Below are 24033 nucleotides of genomic sequence, written 5' to 3'. Positions count from 1 at the left end.
TTTGGATTGGAGAGGGAGGGGGAGAGAAGTGGGGGGAGGGGAAAAGGAGTGGGAGGAGGGGGAGAAGGGTGGGAGGAGGGGGAGGGAAATGGGAGGCAGAAACTATTTTTTCTTTTCCTTTTCTCAATAAAAAATATTACTGGATTGAATTTTCAAATAAGTTGTTGAGAATTTGTATGCCATTTTTTAAAATAAAAAATAACTGTTTTTTTTAAAAAGAATGTCCCATGATATTTTTATGGCATCAGAATAAGAGGAAGAGAAAGATGATGAAGTTTTCAGACCTGAAAGTGCTTATCACCACTACATACTTGATCTGATGAGCTACATCATTCATCATTCAGTGGGTAATGAAATGTCTTTGGGGGTCAGGACTGGAGGGTCTTACATGCTAGCAAGAGAGCAGCAGAATGAGAGGGCAACAGGAAGTAAGGGTGGCTGATTAGGAAAATTTTAGTAGCTGTCATGAGTGGGAGGCAGACCTAGGGAAACATGTTGGGAGGCAGACCTGGTTGCATAATCAGCTCTTGTGTTTTTGTTATGTAAACTAACCCGATGTCCTAGAAATATCTTTTAAAGTTATCAACAGCAGGCAGTGACTTCACTGTTTTCCAAGATGCTTGGAATGTGGCTTTGTAAGACTGTACCCTATGTTTTCCTAAATTTTTTATTTTGTTGGGAAATGCTCACAATGTTTTCTTTAAAAAAAAAATCCTTGCTTTCTCCAAAACAAATTCTAGAAAATGTATTAGTAACACACACATGTATGTACTGAACTTTTGAAAATATAGAAAGAAGTTTAAAAGAGACTATAAAGAGTTGGGCTTAAGGGCCGGTTGATTCAGTAAAACCACTAAACCACAGCTTTCATTTCCCAGTAAAAGAAATAAAACAGCGTGAAAAACAAATGGTGAAGGAAAGAGTCTAACACATTTCTAAATGACCTGATGAGTTCACAGCACCAACATTACTTCTTACTGCTGTTCTAACAATTGCAATGAATTCAAATAACGCAGATTCATTATTTTGTAATAATGGTAGTGAAAGGCTAGAACTCAACTTGTCCGGTGGAAGGAGGCATGGGTCTTTAGATGCAGGAAGAGTACTTTCTTGTCTTCCTCAGCTTCTAGAGACACCACATTTTCAGTCTGTGCTCCTCTAATTCAAGGCCACTAAAGTCACTTCTCAAATCCGTCCACTGATACAGATCTTTGTTATTATACTAGGATAATCTCCCTGTTTCACAGGTTTTAATTTATTCATTTCAGAGCCTTTTTTGGATAATTTAAAATGATTCTTTCACCAATTTAAATCTTAAGACTCCTTCAGGGAATATAGTTTTATTCATCACAAAGGTGATTAACTGCTTCATCCTGGAGAAAAGGAGGGTAGATTTTGCACAAGTCAACATTAAAAACTGAGCTCCATTTCTGTGATCTTTAGCTTCATGGCCTAATGCCATTTAAGATGACCCCTGTTAATCTGTGGTTAGAATTTTAACTTCTGAGTTTGGGGGAAACAAAATATTTTACTGTTACATATTATATAGTAAAAAAAAAAATCCTATGAGGAGTGAGAGAGAGAATGTAATACTAACACACTAAGCTTTTACTATTAGTGCAAAGTCCAACCTTTTCTCTGCTAATTCTAGACTATTTGTTTTACCCTCTCATGAGTGTGTGTGTTATATGACTATGAAATGTTTCTAACAGGATCATATATTCAGCATTTATCTTTTAGGTGCTGACTCCATTTTAGAAAGTTGCAGAACCTTTTAGAATCAGGCTTAGTCCTTTCTTTATGAGGAGGAAGGGCTCAAGAATATGATTTTGAGGGCTAGAGAGATGGCTCAGAGGTTAAGAGAACTGACTGCTGTTCTGGAGGTCCTGAGTTCAATTCTCAGCAACCACATGATGGCTCACACCCATCTATAAGGAGATCTGGTGCCCAGAACACTATATACATAGTAAATAAATTTAAAAAAACCCATGATTTGATAGTTGCCATTGAACTCTGCTTCCTGACAACTGTGAGCTGTACTTCTCGTAGCCCTGATTTTGCCACAATAAAGTAGATGAATTCCAGCAACCATGGAATGACTTCATGAGCCCAAATAAAGCATTCATCATCAAGTTGTTCTCTCAGGTTTTTGGCCACAGTGATGCAAAAGTTATGAACACACTAATATGGTTTATTGAATTGATTTTCCTTGCTGACATTTGCAATTATCTCTCTTTTAACATATGCTTAATTGCCACGCAGCAACGTTTCAATCATCTAATTGCGTAGTGCTTCATAAAGCAATATACGATCACGATAAAAGAGAAACCAGAAAAATTGATTCAGATAACTTGAGTGACAGCCTCATTAAATGGAAATCTATTTCACACAAATGATCATCTCTTTGTAGGTCCACAGGGACTCTCAAAGGGAGGGAAGGAATTATGAATAGTTTCAGATATGCTAATAAGCACATAAATGACCGGTGTCTGTGAGCCCAGTCATCTTGTAAATATTTTATTCTTTAATCATAAGTCTAAGCCTAGTCTCTTATTTTGTAGGAGAGAAAGCTGCAGTATTATTTACCTAACAGTGCCTCATCGTACTTAACTGATTAATGAAAACAGGATGAACAACTTTCTAGGATGTGTGCACCGGTTAAATGATAGAGAGACATAGACAGATCCACATTCTGCTTATCTAGAGTACTGCCTGAAAAGAGAAACTGCCATGACAATTTATTCACTATGTTCATCAACTACTAAATGACTACCTTGGTGTTCCCCCTTGTGACAATAGCTCTATGAACGTAAGACTCTCCCATTCTCTTCAGCAGCACACATGGGAACATTCTCAGTAATCACCTCCCCAGCTGCACCATGCTCCTCTAAGGAGAACTTCTTCCATAAAACAACACAGAAGGAACACCGTTTCAATGACATACAAGAAAACTTCTCCATAAAGTTGATTAACTTGTTACTTATTAATTTTAGTTGTTTCTTTTATGATTTTTAAGTCTTTCATTTTTAGCTGAACATCTATTGCATCTATCTACACAAAGTAGCGCTTTGCTATATGTATATATTTTATAGTATTATTTACTCGTTAGTGCATATATCTACTACAGTATACACATAAGCTCTTCTGGTGAGGAACATTTGAAATACATACTCCTTGAAATTTTAAAGTATTTTAACCTTATTTTTAGCTCGATGAACTTTCAGTTAAGGATGTTGGGATATAGAAATTAAATGCTGGATTTTTCTTAAATAATTTTTTTGAAATTTGCTAAATAGGCAAAATATGTGTGAATTAATATATATGGTGTCCAGTGTAAAAAATATGATGGATATAGGCTAGGAGTTACATACATATTAGCATAGATTAAAGTTACTGATAGGGATACATGAAACAAATTGAGAATAAAAGTTATGTAAATTGATTTATGATATTGCTTAGAATTTTCTAATCTTAACTTTGTAGATGATTTTGGAAGGCCACCTTAAGCTCAAGACATTTTATCTTTTTAATTTATTACATTAGACATTACTTTCCATCCAGTCATAATTGAGAAACATAAAAATATGAAGAGCTTCAATATAATGTGAACTTTCATTAATTTTAAAAATTTCGAAACAGAATATTTAGTGAATGTGCACACAAATGTGTCTGCCTTAAATATGATGTTATGTCATTCTGCTTGCCAAGTAATATATTGGAGACATGCTTTTTATGTAATTACATTTTAAGAAATTTAATATAAATATACATTATTATGGAAATAATTAAATGATGTGTATTTGGAGAAAAAAGAAACCAAATGTAGAAAAAAATAGGAAAAAGAAATACTTAAGAATATTTGAGAAACAAATAGAAGTAGAGTCAAGAAAAAGTTAGTAACTTCATGAGAAAAAATTTTCAGAATTTATTATATATATATTACATAACCGTGTCTGGAGGACAAACTTCTGGTGTCAAAATTAGATCCTTAGTCATGGAGATGTTGAGTGATCCAATTTATGCCATTCTCAATATCAGATTCTTCCTGAAGTCTGAAAATAGGAATATATGGCAAGGGAAATTTTTATAGAATAGCTGAGATCTGATCAGTGCCTCATGGATGTAACCAGGGAGCTTGGGAGTCTATTCTTAGCTCGTTGGACTGAACATCTCACCTTTCTTTGTTTTCGTAGAGGAAACTTCTTAGATTCACACCTCATATCTAGTTTCCAAGTCTCTTCATGTTAACAATACGCTCCCTGATAGTTTCCTTTAATCCTTCAAAAATCTTTTTTACTATACACAATTTTATTTTCTTATTTAGAGACAATATTAGTCCATGAAAGAAGAACTTCAAAATCTCTTTTCCTATAAAGAGAACAAACTCTTAGTGGGTTTGAAATAGTATTTCAGTTAGAATACTCGAGTGCAGTCAGACCCGGTTCCTATTGTCATTGTGCTCTTGACAACCTGTGTCATGAAAAAAATGGAAAAGCATCTACATCTTTGGACCTGAATTTAAATACTGCCTGTCAACATCTCATCCAAGCCAGTTGGGAAGGTACTTGACGTGCACAGTACCTGATAATAAACCCAAATTGTAAATTATATATTTGCTGTGTCTCTGTCAGAAAGTGCAAACTGTACGCTATGTTTATAAATTTAAATTCCCCTTACTAGGAAGATGTTCCTCCAATTATTCTGCCTTCATGGTGAAATTAGGCATTAGAAACAGGACTCCAAGATGTATTTACTTTTGACACTCCATAGAAAATAGCCTGTCTGTATCCTAGGCTAAAACGCCCTGAAGTACTGCGTTTCTCAGTACCACAGAACAGCTTTATATGAATACTTACTGCCCTTTTATGTTTCAATTAGGAATTTGCATGAGCTTTTGCACATTTAAATTTTAACGAGTGAAGATACAGAGATGGGTAAGGGAAAAATATAAGTACAAATGACTGGAAAGGGAGGGAGGGAGGATATGGATCTAATTCTGCTGCTGGCATGCGAGTTTTTAATTACAGAGACAGGGCAGAGCAGAGCTGGAGGGGTATGTCAGCAGTATTTAATTTCTGTATCTCTAGCAGCTATAGCGCAAATCACCCCCAAAACGCAGGACTGTCAGTCTATATCCAACGTACAAAAACAGGATAGAATGTCAAATTCCCCTTGCTGTGTTTTAAAACACAGACACATTTTCCTGTGGAAACATAATGATGATATTATTGCATTAGAATTTTCAAAGATTTTCTAAGCCATATGACTTAATCACATCTGACGTATAGTATAGTATCGTATCGTATCTATGCTATTAGATTGTTTAGACCCTTCTGAAGACTTATGAAATGAGTTCCCTGGGAAGCGTTTTCCAGTTCTATTGTGCATGCGAGAAGTACATCTTGCCCGTGGCTTGGCTGTGGATGATCTATAATTTCTTATGCTTAAGTTGATTTAGAATATGAAATGACCATCAATCAGTCAACTCAAGGGCCAACCACTCAGCACTGTTTCTGATCAAGATTATGGTATTTCCAGTGAGCATCATGTAGCAGAAAACAAGATCTCCAGTTGATAGATGGATAAATAATACTGTATAATAGACTGTATATGGAATCAGGACCAGCTACATAACTCACAAGTTTTCTGACCAATGAAAATGTTGAGACATTTGTTCAAAAAAACAAGAAAACATTTTTCTTTTGCTGTTTGTGTTTTTGCCTTTGTAGTGGTTTCTATTTCCTATTTAAATGATACATGATGTTTTTCTTTGTTTTTGCTATGTGGATCTTCATGGAAAGGGTGTGGACTCTTAGATATACATGGAGTCCTACCCCACAACTCTGTGCACAGATGTGTAGCACCCATGTGCATACTTCTGTCTAGTGGAAGCAGAGAGCAAGTGCTACAGGGAATCAGGGGATAAGTGGCAAAGAAATCGTCCAGGGGCCATAGGCATCTATGGTGGGAACAGAAGAAAGGAAATGCCAAGTGTAAGTTAATGCATTGCTCAGTGACAAATTAGACTCTTCTTTCAAAGGATGAGTTTAAACAAAACGTTGACTAGACTCTGAAGGGGGACATCATATAGCACTAAATTCAGTGTTTGGGGACTCTAAGCAAGCCAAGATCCTTGTGATGACCCCAAGGCCCTCGAAACTGATTCTGTACCTGACACTACTTTTTTGTGGTTTAGTTTCCTATATACACTGCCTTTCTCAGCTGAAGTATGTTTGTGACATTCCATTTTAATATATAACATTTCTTAGGCACTCCTAAGTTTGCAAGTCCCAAACTGAACAACTGAGACAAAGGATAAAAAGATGTTGAACTTTGAATTTGTTCTACACACAGTCAGTCTTTCAGAATTAAAGTCTTGTAGACATCCTTGCCATCAACAACATCAATGATTAATGTAAAATCCATCAGGCACTATTTTGTGTGTGTGTGTGTGTGTGTGTGTGTGTGTGTGTGTGTGTGTGTTCCTGTAAGGACTCACATTGAATGGCAAGGTATGTTTTCCCCTCCTTTTTGTTCCCCCTGAGACAGGGCTTCTCTGTATGTAGCCCCGAGTGTCCGGGAACTCACTCTGTAAACCAGGCTGGCCTCAAAGTCACAAAGTTTACCTGTCTCTGCCTTCCAAGTGCTGGGAATAAAGGTGTGGACCACTGTAGCCCAGTGCATTTTTTCCTCTTTATTTTTCATCTACTAAGCAGCCTTGTGTGAGCTAGCTTTGAGATGCTAGCTTTGGCAAGTCCATTGTTATCCTTCTCATCAGGAACTCAGTTATGATATTATACCTTTCAAAGTGATATTTGTATAGGTGTTAGCATGTAGTTACAAACAGGAAGAGGCATAAAATGGAAATACCATGTATATAAATCTTGATCAATGAATCTATAAACATACTTTCCTATGAAAATAATGTCCTTCACAATAGAGTATTTATTTTAGTAGTGAGTATTCAATTCTGATAGAAAAAATAATATCAATGTGCTTGATTCTCTAAGTAGAGAGAGGTGGTTTTATGATATTTGATGGGTGTTCAGACTATTAAGTGTCTAATCATAATGTCTACTTCCTTGGCAGCAGCATCTCGGCTACATAGGCAGTTTGTACTCGGCTTAGTTGTATCCTAAGGATGACAAGCTTTTTAATGGTCCTGGCCTGATGGAGAATGATAGTTATAGCTTTGCCTCTCTCTCCGAAGCATTCTAAATCTTCCTAAGTAAAAGAACGTAGCCAGGATTGACTGTGATTTTCAGGTTTGCTGAGCTAGGCTTTTCAAAATATTTCATATGCTCCAGTACATGTGCAAAGCTGTGGGATGGCGGTGTTTGCTTTGGGACAAATGAGGATCAGCTCCATCGATGATTGATTCCGGGCATCTCAAGTATGGAGAGCGAGTGTCAATGCCATTTATAGTTCCTTCTTTCCTGTGCCACCTTCAGTTGTTGGAGAGGACAGAATCTTCTTTAGTCTGGCTTCTTGTTTCAATGGATTCTCCATGTGAAAATCATTAGGGTGCAGAAAGGAAGAAACAAAATGTGACCTCTGCCACCCTGTGTAGTTAGAGTATTCAAAGGTGAAGAATCAACAATCTTAGTTCAAGGTTCATTCCCTTAATTATTTGTTTGTAGTCAAACCGAGCTTTTCAAATTCTTGGAGCACCTTTGCTTTCTGTGTTTCTCAAAATCATTCCTTCCTTTCTTATCTAGTTCATTGGCATGTTAAGTGTTTCTTTTGCAGCAGAACCTTTCCAATTCGGCTGGCCAAATTTCACAGCTCCCTCCCCTGCTCATAACTTGGAGGGAGAACCAAGCAATCATGTTGCCTACCATACATGAATAAAGTGATGCAGAGGGATAACAAAACTCCCTCAATCATGTTTAAGCCTGAACCGCTGACTCTTATCTACATGCTTTCCTGCATAATTGGCAGGTATCTAGTTCTGGTGTAGGACTTTCGTCATATACCAAGTGAAGTCCAATCTTCTACAAGCACCTGGAGTGCCCAAGTTTGAGTGTGAAAAGTCATCTCTTGTGGGCAGACAGGAAAGGTTGCCACTTTAAATATAAGACTAACAAGGTTTCAGCTCAAGAGTAGAATCCACTTCTGTGCAAACATTAAGTTTTTTATTATTATTATTATCCCTGCTGCTTGGATTGAGTCTTAGATAACATAAAGCCCTAGCTTCTATGAATGGAAAAGATGCTTTTTTTGCTTTAGCAGTTTGTAAGGCACACAAGTATATATAGCAGCATGATAATGTTCAAGAAGCATGAATTCGCAAAATCTAAAGCAATCAGAAGTAGTGGTGATGGTGCCCTCTTACTATACCACATCAGCATAGCAAAGTATGTTGTCAGGTTGTGTCCGCTGTCTCTTGTCCATGGTGTTTTTCTCTGTATCTATTCTCTATCACAGTAAGAAAAGAACACCTCAGGTGGGCATCTCCAGTACCTGCTGAGGGACAGCAAGACACAACTCTTGAAGAATAGGCCTGGTTATGATTCAGGACAATCGGAATTTTGCTTTGGAGGGAAAGAAGCAAAGAGACATTAGTCTAAGAAATACGCAAGCAGAGGTATAAATCTGCTACAGCAGCAGTAAATACATGTTAGTAAGCCAAGCGTTTAGGAGCTTTGTCCATAAATTCTTCTTTTCAGTTGTTCCCCTGCATTTACATCTTGCCTAACTCACGAGGCTCGATCAAGCGATTTATCGCTCATTGCCCCAAGGGAACTGACACAAAGATAAATCCAAGTTTTAGCCTTTAGTGATGAGAATTTCTTTTCAACATTTAAAGGACAGCCTTCCTAATTCATAACCACGATAGTGACTTAAGCCCAGTAATCAAATAAGAAAAATCTGACATTATCAGAAAAATCTTAATTAAATATGTAGAGAAGCAAAGCAGTAATGGATTCATCTTCTAAAATTGATTTCAAGCATCCCCTTTTCCCCTGCAGATAGATGCAGGATATACCCTTCACCCTTTTACATTTTCTCAGATGTTTAATATGTGCATACACAGAGAAGCAACTATTAAGATTTGACTCAATGAGAGACAGTAAAGTGACTCAGAAATAGGAACAGAACCTGTGGGTGTGTTTTAAACATATCAGCACTCAGCCTCTGAAGGCTCATCTCCTGGGGATTGTTTACCATTAGGAACATGATGAAGCATTGATGAAAGAAAAGTTATTTGCTTCTTTATGTAAACTCTTCACAAAGTCCTTAACACAAATGTGCGACTTTTGTCTTAGGAATATCTTGATTTTAATGCAAGTGCAATCTGCTACTCTAGTGCCTTATTCTACCGATGAACCATATCTGAAATTCACAGAAAATCCTGTTTGGAAACTTTGGGGTTCCTCTGGAATTAAATTATCTTTTTTTCTTCAGATATGTGTTATACTAATTACTACCTTGTTCAACTGTACTAAGAAATTATTTTTCTAGCCACATTTTTTTTTTGGAAAACAGAAACAAATTAGCTGGTTTTCATATATGAACATTAAAAAATTCAAAGACACCAGTGTTCTAATCACCTTTCATTTTTGTAAAATGAGAATTTCATTTCTATTGGTGTTTCAATACAAGGAAAAAAAACCGGAAGCTGAGACATGATCATCGAGTTGATATTGTTACTGGGCTATGCAACACTAGTAGATTAGATTTGGATGGAGAACTAACAACACTCTTTCCATTGCTGTAGATTCTGGCACCCATGGTTTTGTTTTCAACAGCCTCAGTTACTTCTGCTCCACTGAAGTCAGGTATAGTTGGTGAAGTGTTCTGTAAGGGATTGCTAAGGTATGTCTCGTTTTCATTCTATTGTCTTATTTATTCTACTCTGTGGACAATTACTCTCATTAATCCTATGCTGTGGTATCATTATCATACAGTATAGAAGGTCCTCATACATATAGGGTTTGGCACTGTATGTTACTTTACTCACGCAATGAAACTCTTAAAACTTATTTCCCACTCACTATGGAGAAGCTAATTTATATCTAAAATGCGGAGTAAATATTGTTCACTAAATGTGAACCAATAGTAAAATAATGTCACTGAATTATATAGTTAGTAAGACAAGTTACCAAATATACGTCAACGTAAACAAATTCAAATTTAAGCAATATTGGTTAACTATTTTGTTAGTTATTTTCTTGTTTTCTCTATATAATAAGAATAGCAAAGTCATTCACACTCTATTCTTGCTTCACCATACATTCTATCACCATATTTTTATTAGATCTGGCTGTCTCTTTTGTTAATTATATATTCATATGTTATAAATAGTGTAAAATAAACCACAATTATTGTCTTGTAATAGAGACCTAATATGCTTTATGACTTAAACATGTACTAGACACTTTATTAAAAATTTGATTTAAACCAAAAATAATGAAGTTTACACTTTTCTGAGAATTAAGCCATAATTTTTAGAAGAATAATTTGAACCCACTCAATTAAAAATACATTAAAAAACATGAAAACTTATGTTACTTAAGTGGACATGGAAATTAAAAATAAGAAAGAATTTTTACCTGTTCATTACTCATCTTACATAGAATATCTTAAAATTTTGATTTGAGAACCAATAGAGATAAAAAATGGGAATTTAAAAGTAATCTAATGCTGATTTTTGAGTTGAGGACCCAAAAACATCACTGCTGGTGGGGATTCAAGCTTGTACAGAAACCTTGAAAATTAGTATGGCAGTTTTCTGAAAATTGGGGATCATTCTTCCTCAAGACCCAGAGATAGCAATCCTAGGCATATACCCCAAGGATATTTATTCATACTAATGGACAGTTGCTCAACAACATTCCTAGAAGAATTACTCAATTACTCAATAGTCAGAACCTGGAAACAACCTAGATGCCCCTAAACTGAAGAATAAATAAAATGTGGTACATTTACACAATGGAATATTACTGGGCTGTAAAACCCAAAGACATCATGAAATTTGCAGGCAATGGATCGAACTAGGAAAAATCCTCCTGAGTGATGCATCTCAGACTCAGAAAGACAAACATAGTATGTATTCATTCATAATTGGATATTAAATGTAAAACAAAGGATAACGAGACTAAAATCCACAGATCCAATGAAGTTAGGTAACAAGGAAGACCCTAAGTGGAACACATGGTTTACACTGGGAAGTGGAATTAGATGAAATCTCCTGGGTAAACTGGGGGTGTGGAAGAAGTGGTAAAGTGGAGGGGATGGAAGATGAGAATGTGAGGGAACCTAGATAGTCAAGAGTGGGGAGAGACAGAGTGTAAGAACAATGAAAGAGATATCTTGACAGAGAGAGCCACTATAGTGTTAGGGAGAAACCTGGTGCAAAGGAAATTACCAAGAATCCACAGGGATGATCCTAGCTAAGACTCCTAGCAATAATGGAGAAGGTGCCCTCCATTACAAGGTGGTCTTCCCCTGTAATCAGATATACTCCAGCTACCATCATGGAGCCTTCATTTAATAACTGACAGAGCCAGATACAGAGATTCACAACCAAGTACTAGGCTGAGCTCCCGGAAACCAATCGAAGAGAGAGAGGAGAGACTATATGAGCAAGGGAGGTCAAGATCACAATGGAGAATATATAGAGACAGCTTAATGAAGCTCTTGGAAATTCATTAACTCCAGATTAAAAGCTGTGGAGCCTCCATAGGATTGAACTAGGCCCTCCATATGTGGGAGACAGTGGTGAAACTTTGACTATCAAAGGTGCTCCTGGCAGTAGAACCAGTCTCTATCCCTGGTGCATGAGCTAGCTTGTTGGATCCCATTGCCTGTGGTGGGACGTCATGCTCAGTCTTAATGCCGGAGGGTGGGGCTTGGTCCTGCCCCTTCTTACTGTGTCAGACTTTGTTTACTTCCTATGGAAGCCCTTATCCTTTGGGAAAAGTGGATGGGGAGTGGCTGAGGGACAAGGAGTGGAGAGAAGAGGGGGTGGGAGAGAGAACTGTGGTTGAAATGTAAAATGATATTTAAAAAATTAAAAAAGCACACAGAGTACAACTATAAAAATTAAATATCTATTTGAATGCTTTATGACACCTAAACATAATATATTTGGAAGTGATTAATTCTAATTAAAAAAATATATATATTTACCTCCAACTTTTACAAAGTTTGTATCTCCATTAAGCTTCCAAAAGTACAACTGTTTTTTGATTGAGATGTTGATTTAGATTTAATCAATTTCAGGATTTGGTCATTTCACCAGCTTACTTAATAGCCTCCAAACCATTTGACTGATTCTCATGTAACAGTAGTTGTTTATATGTATAAATTCACGTTTATAGTACCCTCCTAACAATACATATTGATCATTCCATTTCCTAGGACTGTCATCCAACTTAAAATAGTTTCACTTGAACTTTCTGCGGGTTTGAAGTCACAGGAATAAAATGTCCGTGAATGCAATATTCCTTTTCCCATTTGCCATCAGCCATTTATTGCCATATTCATTGAACACTCATACTGTGTCAAGCATGAAAAGTTTGCTATGAATCATACAAATAACAGCTACTGCTTGCAGCACAAGGCAGTATCCTGCATATTATTCATGAAAATATAATGCAAAGGACCCACCATGTGTTGAAATATAGATTGCTTCCTTTATCTCTACTTATTCAAGATAAATATTAATTGCATATACTTAAGGCTGAAAGAATGATAATTTTATTTTCACATTCACAGTTAAATAATTCCACCCTTAGCCAATTAACGAGTCTGTCATTTCACCTCCACTCATTTTGCGGTAAGCGTACCTAAAGCCTCATCGATCTTTAGACTACAAGACTACATTACAGTATTAATTACAGTTCTTATGTTGGTCCTTATGACAATATGCTAAATGAAATGACAAGTACTAAAGAATGCAAGAGTATGCTCTCTCTTATTTGTAAAATCTCTTCATTTCTTCAAATTTGACCAAATATTTTTAACGCTAGTCAATGACACACTTTCATTGATTCTTAATTATGACTATACACTAGAACTTTCTACATTGACAATGTTAGGAAATTTTTTGCCATTCATTAGCTTCTAATAAATTAGTTTTTATTGATTAGTTAATAGTACCTAGCTATCAGCTTGGCATAAATTTCTAACAACTACAAGTTACTACACTAACCAACACCAAAAGTTATTATTTTCAGTGGGTTCCTGAAAGGTATTCGAAAGTTGATGTCATTGGATATGTTTATAACCAAGATTCTACGCAAGTAGAGTTTGTCTGCAATGCTTCTGGGAGAGTGGGTCATTCATGTTATCTCTCAAGGTCATGGCTACTGTCTGTGTGTGGCTGGCACTTTAGTAATATACTATTACTCTCAAAAGTGCTTGATCAAGTTTTCTCTGGGTCACAGTTTCATCATCCAAAGTCAATGGCTGCTGTCTAAGGATTTGCAACTGCAGCAGAGGCACTGAAATTCGTTACGAGTGTCTAACAGTCCCCATTCTAACTTCTGCCATATAAAAGGATTAATGTCGTGCCATTTAAAAAAAAATGTTTTATCTTGCATTAACTTTCTTGATGATTAGTGGAACTTTAATCAAGCAGGATGGAAAGACCAGCTATGCAAGGTACTGAATACTGAAAAGGTCACCGTATCTCTGCAAACTCCATAATTTACTGTCTCCTATTACATACTCTAAAGACGATCACATTGCTTTCTCAAAGGCAAAACATGATTTGACAAAGTCACCTTACTCCCTGAATCCATATGTAATTGAGAACAAAGCAGGTAACAAAATGTTGCCAGCATAAAAAGATGACCCTGAAAGTACACAAAATAGTTGGATTGGATGAGGCTTTACCAAATTCTACTCTCAGTCCTGGTTTTCATTGGAGATGGTAAATAAAAAGAATCATGAATTACATCTAGTAAAATGTTTTGATAGCTCTGGGTAGGTTCTGTGTGGCGACAAATCCTTTTTACTGCGGATGTGCAGTCTCCATGGGGATTCTCCCAGCTGTCCTCTTGCTAAAGTTAGCCCAAAACACCAACTATATCAAAACCGCTCCCTTCAACAATAGTGCAACACAACTTGTCAATGAATATGAATCTTCTTATTTATATTTTATAGATAAAAATTCACTTTCAGTTGTTTTAAAATTGGCTTTTCAATGTTTTCACTCTTCACCTGCCTATGTGTTTTCACCTTCCCAGTGTCTGGGAGTATTATAAGTATCTTGACATTTTGTGAACTCAGACTTAGAAATTCATGCTTCCTTTGGAACTTCCCCAAAATGTTTCATTGCCTGTATCCTCCTGAGATATTGTCATTCTTAACTCAGCTACAGAAAATGATGCAACTTGTATTTCAAGTAATTTAGGAAAAATAGTTTATTGAAAAACCACATACCTATCTTATAAACTAATGCCTGACACCGATTTCTAAAGTGATTTTATTTTTAATTGTATTAAACATGGTGACTTGATAAGAAGTGTCCCCCAGAGTTCTGAACATGTAAACTAGGGTATCCAGTTGGTGTCACTATTTGAGGAGGTGTTGGAGCTATGGTCATGATGGAGAAAGTATGTCGCTTGAAGCTGGCTTTGAGAATTGAAAGCTTGCCCACCCTACTTCTGGATTGTCCTCTTTCATTGCTGCCTAAATTTGAAGATATAAAGTTTCAGCTTCTGTTCCTGCTGTCAGCATGCTTGCTGTCATGATGAATGTTTCTCCTTCTAAAACTACAGGGCAAAACAAACCCTTCCTAACATAAGTTGTATTAATTAAAATGTTTTATCAAAGCAACATAAAGGTAACCGATTCAGAACTGACCATGCCTGATTTTTGCTGCTACGATGGACTCTTACTCATCTGGAACCATCACTCAGAAAAAAAAATCTTCCTTTTTTATTTTTTTTTAATTTATTTATTAAAGATTTCTGTCTCTTCCCTGCCACCACCTCCCATTTCCCTCCCCCTGCCCCAATCAAGTCCCCCTCCCTCGTCAGCCCAAAGAGCAATCAGGGTTCCCTGTCCTGTGGGAAGTCCAAGGAACCTGCATCCAGGTCTAGTAAGGTGAGCAAAGTTGCCTTGGTCATGGTGTTTTATCATGCCACAGAAAAGTAACTAATATGCTGTATAATCATACAAATCTTATAATGAATATTTCAATTCTTTCTCTTCATCAAGAGTCACAACTAACTTAACAAATACTTTTAAAATCCTCTTCACCCACATATACTAGGTGTTTTCACGTATGAATCCAAGTACATCAGGGCAGATATTGTATGTGGACAGACAACCTCAGTGTAAGTTTTTGATTTCTGTCTTATTTGAGGCAGAATTTCTTTGTTGAATGCTTCTGTATTCCTGGCTAGTTGGTCTTTGACTATCTAAGTAATCTTCCAACTTTGTATCCATCTTGATAGAGGAGCACTAAGGTTATAGATGCGCAATACCGTGCTTGGTTTAAAGTGTGTTTTGAAAATTCACACTCAGATTCTAAGACATCCACAGCAAGATCTTTACCCATGGAGTCATGTCTTTAGTCCATAAAAGAAATTTAAGCCTGGAATTTTCTTGTGGTTTGCTCTATCAGCATATCTGTAATGAACTGACTTTGCTTGTTAGTAGTTTATTAAGTTTAGATATCATCATTTACTACTTGTTTGTAAATGGCAGGTTGGGAGCAGAGCTAATGCAATAGATGGAGATTTACTAAATTAACTTACATGATAGGAAACTGTTGTTAAAAACTAACCACCAATATGATAGAGAGGAAGAAGGCATTATAGCTTCTCATTTATGTTTCACATTCCAAATTCTCATTGAAGTCTCAGCATTCAAAATTCAGTACTGATGTCTGCAGGTCCCTGGGGAGTTGCTGTCACTGAGTCCAAATTGAAAGGCCGAAGTATTCTGATGTCAGAGAAAATGCGAGCAACAGTGATGGATGCCACTCACTAACAAAAAGTCAAAGCAGATAGTTATACACATTTTCATCAGATGTCATTATATCTAGGCCATGATGATAGCAGTAAGAGTCCCACAAGCCACACACAGAGCTTCAGGGCTCAGTGGTTGTTCTACTGTGTTTGTTTTAATCTTACTCCCCAGTTTCTATCTTTAAGAATGGAAATGTTTGGGCTGTACCACTGTAGATAGGAGTACATAAAGTACTTTGATTTTGAGGGATCTACAGTCAACTGATTGCTTTCATTCACAAAAGAAACTTTGGGCTCTTAAGTGATGTGTCTGTGCTATGGAGGATAAAAAGCTGAACTTGGCAGTTGAACACTCTTAGTTTCTGGTGAGGCCTTTCTCCTTGGTTTGTAGATAATCATCTTCTCTGTTTCTTTATATAAACTTTCTTCTGGAAGTTAATACTTCTGGTCTGTTTTCATAAAAACACAAGTCTTTGGAACAGATCTTTGCCAGTATAGTCTACTTTAATCTTGACTTTATCTCCAAATATATGAATGCTGGAGATTATTTGTTCAACATATGTATTAGTGGCTGTGGTGTATGTGCTCTGTAATATTTAACAATATACGTTCTTTTTGTCTTAATCTCTCAGTTATGCTTGATAGCTCACATATTTATTATGCCTTGCAATATTTTTTTGTGACTGAAAGACTAAATTTTTCACCAATAGCTGATTTAAATTTGAGTAATTTTACTATTATATCTAAGCATATTATATGATTAGAACATTATAAAAAACAAAATCTAATATCAACTGATGGACATTCTGAATGTTGACATACATAAATATGAAACTTTACTATTTTGCATATGATTTATCAATCTTACTCCAACTAGAAATAAGTAAGTGCTTTGTTTTTTTTTTCAAAGTTTATGCAGTTAGTAAAATCATCCTTAAATATTTTACCTTTGTACTTGATATGTGATAATTAGTTATTGTAGCTTTGATTTGCATTTGGGGAGATCATTGAGGTAATTGAACATTTAAAAATAATTTTTGATGCATTATATTTTTGTCTTATGAATTCCATGATTATCTGTCTATAATTTTATGTATTTATCTCCTTATTTATTTGAAAAAGCTCATTATGCAGTTTAGGATAGCTTCAGACCCCCTGCTAGTGAATGACTCAGATAAATCCAGACCCCTCTAGCAGAAAAAAATAGAGCCAAAAATCTAAGCAGGGAGAGAAGAATCAAAAATTTAGGTTAGCCAGTTCAGTGATTCTGTTCCAGGAACTAGCTGACCATAAAGTTAAATTATAATCTAGAGAGTAATTTTGAGAAATGGGGAGTTACCCCCTTGTGATTATCACTGGTATTTTCATCATTTTCCAATGATTAGTGGTATTTTCCGAATTTTCCAATGAGGCCCTCCCTACCCCCTTTTGGGTTGTGGTTTCTTCCCTTAAATGCCCCTCTCCCAGCTACTTGAGGTCAAACTCTTCCCCTGCATGGGATATGAGTCTCAGTCCCAGAAAGTTGGCTCCTGTCAATAAACCTCATTTGATTATAGCAAGGAAGTTCTTTAATGAGTTCTTGGGGGTTCGGGTCTTGTTATCCCAAGACTTGAGTGAGAGTCTCCAGACTCCAGCAGTCTTTCTCTAGGGGGTCTGGATTTATCCTGGTCTTTCAAGAGGAGTGCTGTTTATTGGCTTACTCCTCGTGTGTTCTCTTTCAGGGCCACAAGAAAAAGGCTGGTGGAGGAGTATGCAATCAGTGAACAAACAGAAATTGCTTAAAGTTTTCCTCATGTTTGCATTTTCTAGGCCAAACTAAGAGTTCCATACTTATTTGGGAAGGACTCCCACAGGCTTTGCTGACGTCTTCATGTGTTTGGGGTTGTCCTATACATAAACTACCACTCATTACATACCTTCCAGGAAGATTATAATCTGTCCCAGTAATACTGTCCCTCTATTTCTTACAGCTGCTACGACGGGGTCCCTTTATTCACAATGACTGTATTAGTGATAGAAAAACCCTATGAGCATTTGACATGTACCATGGACTTTTTCTAAGTTTTTTTATCTGTCAATTCATTTACAAGGATTTTCATTGGATCTGGGCAAGAAGGGTGATCAATACTCTTCAAACTGGAAGCCCTTTTAAATTTTGTACTGCAAGCACATCTTTCTAACTTATCTCCAAATTGGGTTTATTTCATCAGTTAACTCCTTATCACAACAGGTGCGTTGATCCACTATGCTTTACCTTTAGTTAGACTCACAACTGCTCTAATTTCCTGTTGTTATTTCAAGAATGAAGCATCCTACTTTACCAGCAATTCAATATAAATTGTGTTATTAAATGTTACTTGTGTTTAATGTTTCATGTTGAATGATTTTCTTTAGAATTTTAACGAGAATTATAGTATATGTAATCTCATATATGGTCATATATTTCTTTGAAAAAATCAATGAATAAGCAGTGAATATACCAGGTGCCATTAAATTAATAAAAATCTTTGGCTTTTAGAAAGAGCCTTTAAATTTTAAGTTGTTAAAAGCAGGAATTATGTCAAAGTCAGTTGAGTAAAAGTTATACATCACATAATATGGAAGCCTGTGCATACAAATAAAATAGTTACTAATTTCCACTTTATATTTACACCACCTGAAAAGCCTTGAATTTGGTCCTGGTGTTTACACAACAGACCCATTCAAATCGTAATGACTGTGCCTTGGAGTCCGCCACTTTACATTTCCATTTATACAGCTCATTGGTAATCTTGGCTTAGAAATGCTGATCTAAGAGATCACTCAGGTATGCAGAGGCCCAGTCTATACTGAGTGTCTATTGATGGGCTAAGGAGACCCAAGCGGGATGGTTCAGGCTTGCAAAGTAAGGGCATACTTATGGCGTTGCCTTTAGCTTCCTGATATGCTGACTAAAAAGGAAAAAAAAAAAAACCCTTCATTTTTAAACCTTAGTTATCACAGTCTTGTCTGTGTATTGGAAAGGAAACTCTTGGGTAAGATTTTACATGAAAGGTAGACTATAGACTCATGCCTGGAATTCCTTGTACTCAGCAAGAGTGAGCTGAGCCTGGAATGGACCAGATAGTGACCTCAAGACCATTCAATAATATATAGTGAGGAAGGCCCTGTCTCAAACAAACAAACAAACAAATTATTACTAAAAAAAAGAGCTGTATCCTCACCAGACAATAAGTAATAGTTTATTTTAATATTTTGTATCACTGGCAACAGACACAAAATGTAATAATCCATTGTTTTATTTGCTAGTTAGATAAAATGTTTCTGGCTTCAGTTAAAAGTTTTTTTTATTTTAACTTTTTTTTAATTAGATTTTTTTAAAAAGATACCAATCCAAATTCTAACTCCCTCCTTTTCTCCCATTCTTCCCTCCCTTCCTGATGAAAGACACAGATAAATCAAGACCCCTCTAGCAGGAAAAAATAGAGGAAAAAATAGAGCCAAAAATCTAGCAGGAAGAGAAGAGCCAAAAATCTAGGTTAGCCAGTTCAGTGACTCTGTTTCAGGAACTAGCTCAAGACAAAGTTAGAGTATAATCTTGAGAATAATCTTGAGAAACAGGGAGTTACCCCCTTGTGATTATCACTGGTATTTTCGGGAATCTTCCCTACCCCCTTTGGATTACTGGGTTGTGGTTTCTTCCCTTAAATACCTCTTCTCCCAGCTACTCAGGGTTGAACTCTCTACCCCTGTGTGGGAAATGAGTTTTGGCCCCAGTGAACTGGTTCCTGTCCTGTCAATAAACCTCGTGTGATAGCAGCAAGGGCGGTTTCTCGTGAGTTCCTGGGGGGGGGGGGTCATGTTATCCCGAGACTTGAGTAAGAGTCTCCCTGCTCCAGAGGTCTTTCATGTCCACAGCCTGGGCTGGGTCCTGACAGCAGATGTTGCACTGGAGCATCTCACCCAGTGGTCAACATCATCATAATCCAGGTGGAGACATGGTGTCCCATAGTCTTTTTTGGAGACTTTGGGTCACTGCAAGGATCTTGGAGTCTCTGTCTAATACAATGCATTTTTTAATCATTATTTTAAATGCCATATTCTTCAGATCTCTAAAGTATAAGGGCTCCCTAGGCATATCTGATTAGACAAATTTGTTTCTAGTTACTTGTTTTAAGTTTGACGTTGAAAACATATACAGGGAACTAATTAAGGCTTATTCCTGTTATTAATTATATCAATATTTTAAGGTTGACTGACTAACTTGTATTTCCTAACAATCTGTAATAAGTTAGCAGCTTTCATAAGACTAGAACTTTACATTCTGTAATGATTTTGAATTGAAGCTAATAAAGAAGCTGAATTAGTTATTCCGAGGGTAAAAATAGAACAAGTTTGTATCCAACTGTTAATGCTGTCTCCTGTGAAGGCAAGGAACAAGTCCCTAGGGAAAATGGGAACAGGAGGGAGTCTAAAGGCTAGCATTGCCCTAGGACAAACTGAGACTCAGGCCTACCTTCCTGCTAATCTATCAAACCCATCTTGGCAGGTATGCACCAAGCTGTCCTGGGAAAACTGCCCTGGGCCCTACAATTTCCCCCTCACAAGTACCAGACAGACAGGATTCAATCATATGTCCTGTCTGTCCAGGTACTCAAGGTGGTGATACTGGGACCTCAATACCTTCAGTTGAACAGTATTGACGGTTCTTGAACAAAAGCCATCAGTCTGTTGATAAGGCAGGGGCTGAGAATAAGTAAAGGAAGCAAGCATTTTAGAGCTGAAAGCAAGGTGGTTAACCAAGGAGACCAGTTAAACAAGTTTTCATCCATCCAGTTTCTACTTGAGCCTTCTGTTTTCTATCATTAATCTGTTTTCTTAACAAGGTCATTGAATCTCTAATTATCCTGGAGAGACGGACAGAGAAACAACGTTCTTCCCCCAGGGCAGCCAGCGAATCTAAAGAGGTTTCTTGCCTTATTATAGACTGTTCTGTTTTTGAGATCCGAATTGATGGCTGACTGTAGGGCCTGGTAGTTTTATCTTGGAGGATTAAGGCTGAGATGCCCACCCCTGTTGCTCCAGCTATGCCCAGTTGTATCAGGGAAGAGAGCAAGACAGCTGTTGCCCCTATAGCCTGTTTTTTCCTGGCAGGAACAGGGAATAAGGTCAGTTCCATTTGGGCCTCTGTATAGCATTTTATGTCAGGGAACAATTGAACCATCACACAAAAACCTTGTCCTATGTTAAGGACTGCCTCATGGATGCAGGAAGCGAGCCCCAATGTGCAAGCCCACCATCCAGCAGATGCCGAATAGAGGGTGTTATTTTGTACAGTGACGGTCTGGTTACATAGAGGTTACATAGACCTACTGGGGCTTGCCTTCCAGGGGTCACTACACAGGTCTCTGTACCAATCACCTGCTGCTAAACAAGCTGTTGGGGAAAACAAGCTAAATTTTATCTTGTTTTCCCCAAGGGCAGGATTTTGGGGAATCTGAGGTGTAATCACCAGCTATTGCAACGTCAACACAGAAAGGGGTTGTGCATTCAGACAGAGCATTTATCAACTGGAAGGTTTTAGAAACCAAACCCCATAAAGGGTGATGACCATATGACCTGCTGGCCTGGCTTGGGTGTGATGAATCCAGGTGGCAATGCCGTCTACCTTTAGGGTCGTTGGAGTTGTCAGGATCAGGGTATACGTCCCCTTCCAGCTCAGCCCAAGGGTCTCCCTCCAATGTCTCTTTCCGAAGAGCCAATCTCCTGGCCTAAACTTGTATAGTGTGGGTGGTGGAGCTGTCTCATGAAAGGCTCTCAGGCGAGACCATGTGTCCTAATATACGAGAGCCACAGCCTCGAGGGAAACAGCCAGATAACATCATTAAACTTAGTAGTAAGCTTGGATTTTAAATTGGGCAAAATAGGAGGAGGTCTCCCAAACACGATTTCAAAGGGGGTTAATCTCAAAGTATAGGGCAAAAGGGCAAAGGGGAGGAGAGCCACCGGCTCACCGGCAGTTTCCAATGTTAATTTGGTAATGGTCTCTTTTAGGTACTGTTCATGTGCTCAACCTGACCTAAACTCTGGGGCCTGTAAACATAATGTAATTTCCAATTTGCCCCCATTGCCCTTACCAGGAGCAGGGTTGACCTATTCTTCTTGACCTCGGGAACTATAGAAGAGTATGCCCTAAAAGCCTCCACAGTGCGTTCTAAGAAGGCCAATGGAAACTATCTTTCTTGCAGTACATTACTGACTTTGACCAAAATGGTGCAATGATGAGCAACCGCATGAAGACATCTCATCAGAACCTGGTGGTAGACCAGGAGCCCCTTCTTACCTTCTGACAAGTTGAAATTCCAGTTAGGACGGGCCAGGGGGAAGGCTTGGTCTATTAGGGCAGGGTTGGTGCTGAATTCCCATCAGGTCCTGGGACCAACTTTCAGGCCTCTGTCAGAATTCTCTCTCTTTCTTCCATGGTAAGCAGCACCTGTAACACTTGATTGTAATCTTCCCAGGTGGGTTGATGGGTGAATATAACAGAATCTAAAAGGTTAATAAAAAAAAAAAAAAAGGGAAGCCGGGCGGTGGTGGCGCACGCCTTTAATCCCAGCACTCGGGAGGCAGAGGCAGGTGGATCTCTGTGAGTTCGAGACCAGCCTGGTCTACAGAGCTAGTTCCAGGACAGGCTCCAAAGCCACAGAGAAACCCTGTCTCGAAAAACCAAAAAAAAATAAATAAATAAATAAAAAAAGGGAGGAAGGAAGGATTGCAAAAACCAGACAGATCGAGGACACCAGGGGAACACAGTCCACAGAATCAACTGAGCAGGAATCACAGGGGTTCATGGAGACTAGAGGGCAGCCTCATAGCCTGCATAGGTCTGCGACAGGCCCTCTGGATACGTGCTTTGATTCTTTAGCTTGGAGGTTTTGTTAGACTCCTAATAATGGGAGTGGAGATGTCTCAGTCTCTTTTTGCTTGTTTGTGAGACCTTTTTCTTCATATTGTATTGCCTTATCCAGCCTTGATACGAGGGTTTCTTCCTAATTTTATTGCATTTTTATGTCATGTTCAGTTGATATCACTGGGAGGCCTGCTCTTTCCTCAAGAGAAATGTAATAGAAGTGGATCTGGTGAAGAGGGGAGATGAGAGGAAGGGGGGAGGAGGGGAGAGAAGAGGGCTGCAAGTCAGGATGTATTGTATGAGAGAAGAATTAATACAAATAAAAATAAATTAACCCTGATTGCTCTTTGGGCTGACGAGGGAGGGGGACTTGATTGGGGCAGGGGGAGGGAAATGGGAGGTGGTGGCGGGAAAGAGACAGAAATCTTTAATAAATAAATAATAAATTAAAAAATAAAAAAGGTTAATAAAGGCCATCAGATTGTCTGAGAAACTAGTTTTGGTTTTTCCAGTTTAGAGATCACTGATGGTGAAGGGCCAATACTGCATCTGTTCATTGCCCTCATCGTCCTGTAGGCTAACTGCCCTCAGGGGAAGAGCAACAGAGTCAGAAACCTGGGGAAATTTTTGTTGTGGCTGTCCTCTGGTAAAGGGTGGGCTTCCCAAATTTCCAGAGCTTCTCTGGGCCCATTCTCTGGCTATCTGATCAGTTGGGGGAGGTCGTTGGTAAGGGGGTGTGAGAAAAAGTTCATCCTCTGTACCCGCTTGCCCCACAGGAGCAGAGGCCTTAGGATCCTCTTGCCTTTTCTCCTCCCATAAGGCGAAGATAGTCTTATTTATCGGCTCTGTGGAGATAAAGGGTTTTAACCAAGCAGGAGGGTTGCTACAAGGTCCTCCCAAGCGATTATGTAAGAAATCTGGTCTGGGTGTACAGGTTTGCCAAAAATCAAGTCTTTTGTCCTAAAAATGATATATAGGTCAAAGGTTCCCTCTATCGGCCAACCGGTTCCAAACTCTGGCCATCGGTCTTGCAAAAGATGGTGAATTTACCCTTTTCAGATTCCAATTTTCTTTCTTTGCCCTGTTTCTAAAGTCTTGAAAATGGTCCAGATTCAAAGTTAGGTGAGTAGGGGTACTCCTAGTCTGCCCCATGTTGTCAGTATCAGTCTAAGTCAGGACAAAAACACAACACACAGACACACAGGACAACGAACA

General features: G+C 37.9%; 1 protein-coding gene across 2 annotated transcripts in view; it reads right to left on the bottom strand.

Moving 5' to 3' along the window:
* Guf1 (GTP binding elongation factor GUF1) overlaps positions 1–24033 on the bottom strand; it is a 1117012-nt gene that overhangs the window by 460792 nt on the left and 632187 nt on the right. The window contains exon 1 of one of the 2 annotated variants that reach the window (XM_050149667.1): positions 13226–13229. The exons of the other annotated variant lie outside the window; for it this stretch is intronic. The gene's annotated coding sequence lies outside the window, so the exon portion shown is untranslated. Of the gene's footprint in view, positions 1–13225; positions 13230–24033 lie in introns of those variants that run through there. 2 annotated transcript variants of the gene reach the window in all.

Source organism: Alexandromys fortis, unplaced genomic scaffold (assembly GCF_014885135.2).
Source record: "Alexandromys fortis isolate MF-2015 unplaced genomic scaffold, M_Fortis_MF-2015_v1.1 scaffold_0, whole genome shotgun sequence".
Classification (NCBI taxonomy): domain Eukaryota; kingdom Metazoa; phylum Chordata; class Mammalia; order Rodentia; family Cricetidae; genus Alexandromys; species Alexandromys fortis.
The sequence above is the reverse complement of the archived record's forward strand: the minus strand, read 5'-3'. Positions and strand labels throughout refer to the sequence as shown.